This window comes from Halyomorpha halys, unplaced genomic scaffold (genome assembly GCF_000696795.3).
Source record: "Halyomorpha halys isolate HHAL.00 unplaced genomic scaffold, Hhal_1.1 Scaffold31.1, whole genome shotgun sequence".
In the NCBI taxonomy this organism is placed as follows: Eukaryota; Metazoa; Arthropoda; class Insecta; order Hemiptera; family Pentatomidae; genus Halyomorpha; species Halyomorpha halys.
Genome location: NW_027107458.1, coordinates 1,038,227 through 1,047,099, shown reverse-complemented (window position 1 = coordinate 1,047,099; position 8,873 = coordinate 1,038,227). Strand labels below are relative to the sequence as shown.

Below are 8,873 nucleotides of genomic sequence, written 5' to 3'. Positions count from 1 at the left end.
AAAATAGTATAATTCTACTATTTGAGTTTTTTTGACCGTACCCGGACCATATTCCTTTCATCTTTACACACGGTCAATCAATAATCTTCAAGTATAATTAATTATATGTGTTCCAAAGGCTTACACAACTAAGGCTGGTAAATATACCTATACACAAACTACCAAATACAATGCTCCAATTATCCCGACTTCCCAAAGGTAGTACGTTACCTACTGAATATAGAACTATATTTATATATACAGATTAGGAGGTTGAGGGTAGGTTAGAACTGAAGATGATTGTGTGGATAGAGCTGAGTTGGATGAATTTTAACATATTTGACATTACATACACCACATACTGAATATAGAACAAGATTCTCACGTCTTTTTTTTTTTTTAATTTTTATGATATATGCATATGAATATGTATTTTGCATTCGAAATTTTGTCCGAACAACTAGAAATATCATGAAACTATTACTCTTGCGAAGATAAACGACTCAAAATACTTTATAGTACAACTGACTAGCTTTAATTTGAATTTTAGAGGACATATGTACGTCTAATACTTCCTGAGATATAGATTCATAAAATTTTTTTTATTATTATTTATTTATTTAATGTAATTTAGGGAGTTAAGGAAAAAAATGTTCTAAATATCATGTGAATATGTTTATTGTAAATATGGCCGATTATGGATTGATTGTGATGGATTGTATTGTAGCAACCTAATGTATTTGGCAACATGGCTAAATAAAGTACTTCTCTCTAGTCAACCTCTCTTCCAGTGGGGCCCCAAACTGTGCCATCATTGTACATCTTCCTAACAATCTTGAACTAGTGAAAAATTCCTCTAACTGTCGCAAGTATCAATTTGATACAAACAGTATCTCCTGAGAAACAAAACACCAGCTGGAGTCAGGAAGATCACAGGAAGACTGCACTGCATAGTACAAGAAAAAAAGGCAGTTATCAAACCCCAATTTTTGATTATTTTGATGAAAACTATGTATGATTACTAGTCAAAATTGATGAGTCTGCCAAGTATAGGTAAGGGGGATAAAAAATGGCGGCTGTTTAAAAACCTTAAAAAAACATTAATTTTTTATTCGGAGCTCTATATCTTAAAAACTACCAACAACACTAAAAAATCTAAAAGAACATTATTTAAAGAAAAGTAAATTTGCTGAAATATTAGCCCTAAAAGAGCTACTTACGTCCAATAGTTCTCATGATTTAACCTTTTAAAAAGCAAAATTTCTTAAAAATCTACTGAAAGATTAGGAGGTAGCTAATTTATTTTGAGAAATCTATATCTCAGGAACTATGTGACGTACAGATGTCTATTAGCACCCACATTAAAGCTAGTATAATGGACTATAAATAAGTTTATGACCTTTACAATTGTAGGAATAGCAGTTTTCATGATATTTGCTAAGATAAATTGATTTATAGTTGTTCGGACAATAAGTTTGATTTATGAAAAACTTCATTTCAGAAACCATTTGATGTTTTCCAGCGCTCAAATTAAAGCTAGTTAAATTTACTACAAATAGTTAATTATGTTTATCTTTGTAGTAGTAGTAATTTTTATGATATTTGGCAAAATAAACTCACAAAATGTTAATTAATAGTTGTTCGTATTAAATGTTGGATTTTTGAAAAAATATATCTCTAGATCCATAAGACGCACATATGTCTGCCAACACTCACAATAAAGGAAATTTAACTTACTATAAAGTAGTTTATGACACTTATCTTCGTAGGGGTAGTAGGTTTTATGATATTCAGATATGAATATAAATTTGGCAAATGAAAATTTGTCCGAACAACTATAAATCAATTTATATTAGCAAATTTCAAGTAAATTATTACTCCTAAGAAGATAAACATTCATAAACTACTTTATAATCCATTAAACTAGCTTTAATGTGAGTGCTAATAGACATCTATACGTCAAATGGTTTTTGAGATATAAATGTTTCAAAATAAATTCAGTAACTACTGATCTTTCAGTCCGTCCCATACTACATTTTTATGAAATGTTGCGTTTTAAAAGCTATATCTCGAAAACTAACGTAAATAAATCTATTAGGGCTCATATTTTAGTAAATTTACTATTCTTTAATTCACGTTCTCTTAGGTTTTCTTGTGTTGTTCCTACTTTTAAGATATAGAGCTCCGAATTCTATTTTTATTCCCCCTACCTATACTTGACAGACTCATCAGTTTTGACTATTAATTATACATAACTTTCATTAATGTAATAAAAAATTGGGGTGAGATAACTGCTTTTTTTTCCTCCTGGGCTCTTGTACTAGCAGGTTTAAAGTCAAGAAGGTGAGGAGAAGAGCTCATCTCTTCGATCACACACATGTATCAAAATGATACTCTCGCCAGTAGCTCTGTGTTAAGAATGTTTTGTTTCTTTATAGCAAACCTCATCCATTTATTACTATTTATTATGCACTTCTAACGACATACAGTGCATCTCTAACTATAAATTAGCCATTAAGCCTCACTTAGCATTTAACAGTATCTAATAACATTACACGATTGATTCAACACCACCTTTACTGCATTGTGAAACATGTTCTCTACTTTTCCTTGGCAAAACACTGATTCGATAGACAAGTACAGCACACCTTGAACTGACATTCGATCGAAGAACTTATTACACAAAAAGAGACAAACTCTAAATTAAAAGTTTTTTTCATCCCCTTTTGAAAAAATCAAAATTAAAACTTAGATAGAAATTGAATTCTTACATTTACATACATTCCACAACCATTACGGACAGAAAAAAAAAAAAAAAAACTCACATTAACTAACTTTATTTTATTCAGGAAAAATACTCAGGACAATTACAAAAGTTCCTTGGAACGTCACCAACATAACTTTGCATAATGAGGTGTAGATAGTTGACCGTAGATTAATGATTGGAAAAGTTTGTCGGGGGGTGCGGTCAGCAAAGAACAACATAAATGAACAAAACCATAGTTATTTATTTTATGCCGACGTTTCAACCTGAGTTTCAGGTCTTCATCAGAGCTATAGAACAAAAGAGATAACAACAACTTTTAGAGAAACATACAATTGAAAAGGAATAGTATACAAACAAATTAAGAATTATACAAAATATTGAATTGAATCATAAATAATAAAAAACTGATAACTGATAATTGAATAGTAAAACATTTTTTAATTGATTGATAATCGTGAAATTGGACGGTAGTAGATTGAAAACAGTGACAGGTGAAATATAATATCATGTAGGTAAGAAGATATGTATAATATAAGATATGCAAGTAGTGTCTAAAAAACTGAAAAAATAAATACATAAATTGAATCTACAAATTGAACTCTATCACAGACAATGAAAAATAGTGAGTGGCTTATATCTGAATTACAGTGTGAGTATTAACTTATATACCTATACTAAAAATATATACATATATGTGCATATGTATATTTAAGGTAAAAAATACCATGTTTACATTCATTTCTATATTGAAGGGAATGGAGGCTTGCACAGGCTAGGAATCTTATCGAACCGGGAATTTCCGGGAGTAAGGCACAGGACAAACCGGCTCACATATATAGTACTATTTGAGTTTAATTTGACCGCACTCGGGCCATATTCCATTTACCATAAATTTTAATATTAATGTTTTATTTTAATATTTAATATTATTCTTTGTAAATATTAAATATACCGTTTTAGAATATTTTCGGAAAGAAAATACTTATTTAAATTATGAATAACCTGAATCGGCCCAGTTTGACAAGAAATAAGAATTTCTCCGGAATAATTTCCTCGACAAAACAATTATTCAAAAATCAAAAAGGGTAATATCATTAAGTATCTTTAAATATATTTTATTGTTTGAAAATGGACTAGTTATTACGATTACTAGCTACAGAGAAGAATGTCTTATCATCTAATGTTAATTATAAAACCAAACATTTACGAAGAAGTAAAATTAAATAGATAAAATTTCCTAAATAAGCCATGTTAAATATTTTTATCTTATTTGAGCATTTACTTTTTTGAAATCGGTATGATTTCTTGCAAACAGTAATATTACATGTGATTTTGCATTGAAAAACCTCGTTAATATTATATTTCTTTATTAAATAAATCAATTGGAATCCTTATTAAGTCTCAACATTATTTATTATATCAATATTCCAACGTTTTGGCCAACCCGGCCATCCCAAGGACAATGTTAAATTTTTTTTTTTAAATTATTAATTGATATTCACAACTGTACATAAATACATCAAGTAAATTTGAGGAAATCATAATGGTATGGTACAAGCATGTAAAGAAACTACCCAATGGTAGCTAGCACTCTAAAACCATTTTTACAATATAAGGTCTCGAGGCCATCTTCTTTTCCGGATCGTCCGGAATAAAAGAAGAAGCAAGATTAGAAACTAATAAGTTTGAGTGGTTAGGGAGTTTGTAAAGGAAAGAATGATATCTGGTTCGAGCTAAATCGGTTACAAATGGAACATTAAGGTCATTGTGGATGATTTTTATTTGTGACATTTACGATTTTAGATTGTAAGGATTGGATACGAAAGGAATTTGTAGGTTTAGTGGAGCCCCAAAGCTCAACGCCGTATGTCCAGATAGGCCTTATAATTGTCATGTAGATCAGTCTTTTGTAATGAATTGGAAGTTTGGACCGTTTGTCTAGTAAGTGGAGTAGTCGAAATCTAAGTGCATTTTCCTGTCTTTTCAGTCTTGTGTGAAGATTCCAGGTTAGTCGTTTGTCCATATGTAGTCCAAGGTAGCGGTTCTGTTCAAAGGGGTAAGGGCAACAATATTGAAGTATACTGTAGGGCAGTCAGTAGATTTACGACGTTGGGCAACGGTAATTTGATGGGATTTGTTGGTATTTATTTTAATCCTCCAATAACGACACCATTCTTCGAGGGCTGTGATATGGGATTCAAGAGTTTGGGATGCAATTAAAGTATTATTAACAGCGAGCACACATGTGTCATCGACGTACGTGGTGAGAATAGTGTTAGAAATGGTTGGGATGTCTGCTGTATAGATTGTGCAGAGGATGGAACCGAGGATACCTTTTATGGTGACAGTTTGAGTTAGAGTTTATAGAGTAGAGTTGTAGATATAGAGTTTGTTTATCTAATACTGGATAATGTATTTTAAATCTAAAATTTAAGTTTTAAAAATTAATGATGTTCTATAAAAATAGGGCGATTTTACTTGAATTTGATGACCTGCGCAAAATAGCCTGTAAAATATTTCTTTTTTTAATTTTGATGTGAGGTGTGAATTTATATTTAAGATTGTCCTTGAGGATGGCCAAATTGGCCGAAACGTTGGACTGTTGATATAATAAATAATGTTGAGACTTAATAAGGATACCATTTGATTTATTTAATAGATAAATACCAGTCTCAAGAATTCCAATAAATTATAAAAATTATATTTCTTATTTGATTATATTCTAAACTTAAATTACATAACCAAGAAATATTTTATTTATCAGATGATTATTTCTTTTTTTTGAACTGACCATCATTTATTTTTATAGCCTTAAATTTCTGTTGATTGAATGTAACACATTTAAATTTCTTTTAATAAAGAAATTAGAATAGATTTAATTTTTAAAAATATTCTAAAAGTTTTGATGTCTTTGATCCAACAATATACCGATTCCTCATATATTACTTTTTAAAATATTAATCCATTAGTAGTTTCTTAGACGTTGCCTAAGGAATACAGGAAATACCTTTCGAAGTAACCTTGCCTATTTATCCTTGGTAGTGGCATTGGCCCAACCAGTCTGGAGAAATAGGTCATGGATAGAAAGTAATCCGACATCCACATCTCTAAGCCATCAATATCATTAATAATATATGAATAAATACGCTTGTTATTGTTATATTATAACGTTATACCCTAAGCACAAAACTCTACTAATATTATTTTTACTATACAACTAATTATATTAAAAATTTACATAGCAAATGAAAAATGTAGTTCACCATTACTAATAATTACATTAGCAGTTGTAGTTATAACTACATTTAAACTAATGTAGTTACAACACGTAACATGTAACTAGTAATTTTAATTACAATTTTGCTTAACTCTGGTGAACAGCCGCGCTCAAAAACAGATAGTCGTACAAAAATGAAATTATAATTATAAATTAAGGCACGGAGACTCGCGTGGAGGGAAGAAGGCCATGAAGAAGACCACCCATTTCCTGGGAGGAGGGTGTTAAGGAAGCGTTCAGGAGGCGGGATACGGACAGGAGTGAAATAAGGTGATCCAATGAAGAAAGGAGATGGTCCAAGATCGAGATATCTGGTCCAGACTCTACAAATTGTAACCCCACACGGTAAAAGGGATAAAATGATTATGAGATGAGAATTAAGGTAGGTGTGTGGGATGTTACAGGAAACTTTATCGATAAAATCGACAAAGCCGTTTATATAACATAGACAATTTTTTTTTTTCTCAAAAACATCTCGCACTATTTAAATAAATTCATTGTATTAATGTACAATTGAATGTTCTTAATATAAGCTAGGTCTTACCCTCATTACAATAGTTTTACTGTGTTTAAATAATGAATTTTCAAAACGACTACCTTTAAAGTAACACTACTTTTTTTTAATAATGAACCATCTCCTATTGATACCAACAATATAAATTGTTGAAATAAAAACTATGAAAAGTTTGATTATTAAATTAAGGAGGTAAATTTATAATAAAATAAAAATATTTTTTTAGGTTGAAAAAAGTGGTTTCCGAAAATAGGAGGGGAAAAGTAGAATTATTCATTCTCTTTAATTTGTTTAATTTTTATTTCACAAAGGAAACTATTCATTCAAGTCCATTTGTCATTAATCAGTTATTAATCCATTAAGACGTACTGTATCAATTGAATATATTAATGTAAGAACCAGTCATGTATTATCCAATAGGATAATAGGATTCTAACAAGGATGTTAGGAAAGTATCAATATTTTTTTTTAATATATCGATATTTTCTCCGATATATTTAATATTGAAATTAAGCTATCAAAAAGTGATATTTATAAAAAAAAACTAAATAAATTAAATGAAATGAAAAGTTCTACTTTTCTCCTCTTTTTTCAAAAACCTTTTTTTTTTAAATTTTTAAAATTTACCTCCTTAATTTAATAATCAAATCTTTTCATAGTTTTTATTTCAAAAACTCATATAGGTCTGCTATCAATGGGAGATGGTAAATTATTTCAAATTAAAAAAAATTAAAGTAGTTTAAAGGAAGCCTTTTTGAACATTTAGCATCTAAACACAGTATAACTATTTGAATGAGGGAAAGACCTAGGTTATATTAGGAACATTCAATTGCACATTAACACAATTAGTTTATTTAAAACAGTGCGAGACGTTTATGAGATAGTAAATAAATGTGTTAAATCGATCATATAAACTGGCTTAGTCGATTTTATCGCTAAAGTATCTGTAACATCCTACACACCCGCGTTAATTTATAATTATAATTTCAATTTTGCACGACTATCTGTTTTTAAACACGACTGTTCACACACTAACAGGGATAGTTTGGCAATACGTCGTTATTTCAAAACGGGGATCTTGAAACCAGAGTTGGGCAAAAATTATTCGATTGACAAGAGACGAATACTTTTTTTTTCCATTGAAGAGAGACGAATACTTTTTTATTCGATTGACGAGAGACGAATACTTTTTTATTCGATTGAAGAGAGACGAATACTTTTTTATTCGATTGAAGAGAGACGAATAAATTTTTATTCGATTGACAAGAGACGAATACTTTTTTATTCGAATGACGAGAGACGAATACTTTTTTATTCGATTGACGAGAGACGAATACTTTTTTATTCGATTGAAGAGAGACGAATAAATTTTTATTTTTAGGTTTTCGGATATGTAGAATATGAAAGTGCTATTGATTTTTACATGGCGTATCGATTTATTTTAACTTTCTTGATTTCTAACATGTTACGGTCCCTTTATACGTTCTAAGGAATGCAGAATATGAAAAAGATATCGATTTTATGATCGCGTATCCTCCTAGGCGTCTGAAAAGAAGATGGCCTCGAGATCTTCTCCTCTAGAAGTGTTATTGGAGTTCTATCTGTGGGTAGATTCTCCACATGTTTGTATCATGTCACTATGTCACGTACAGCAAATTTACTCGTTGTATATGTGTGTATACAGTTGTAAATAACAATAAATAAATTATTAAAAAAAAAAAAAAAGATCGCGTATCGATTTATTTATACTTTTCTGATGTCTAACATGTTAGGGTACCTTTATCCGCTTTGAGGAATGCAGAATGTGAAAACTATGTCGATTTTAAGATCTCGTATCGAGTTATTTTTACTTTTCCGATTTCTAACATGTTAGGGTCCCTTTATATGTTTCAATATATGCCAAAAATGAAAATGATATTGATTTTACGATCGCGTATCGATTTATTTTAACGAAGATAAGAAATCTGCATATATAAAAACATAAAGAGGCCATGTAACATGTTAGAAATCAGAAAAGTTAAAATAAATCGATAGTATTTTCATATTCTACATATCTCAACATATATAAAGAGACCCTAAAATGTTAGAAATCAAAAAAGTTAAAATTAATCGATACGCGATCTTAAAATCGATAGCATTTTCATCTTCTACTTATCCCGAAACATATAAAGGGGCCTTAACATGTTAGAAATCAGAAAATTTAAAATAAATCGATAGTATTTTCATATTCTACATATCCCAAAACATAAAAAGGGTCCCTTATATGTTAGAAATCAGAAAAGTTAAAATAAATCGATAGTATTTTCATATTCTACATATCCCAAAACATAAAAAGG

The 8,873-nt window shown here is 29.8% G+C and overlaps 1 protein-coding gene across 9 annotated transcripts in view; it reads left to right on the top strand.

The window, feature by feature from the left end:
* The window catches only part of Zasp66 (PDZ_signaling and DUF4749 domain-containing protein Zasp66), a 235,614-nt gene that overhangs the window by 100,440 nt on the left and 126,301 nt on the right, over positions 1 to 8,873 (top strand). The window lies entirely within an intron of this gene.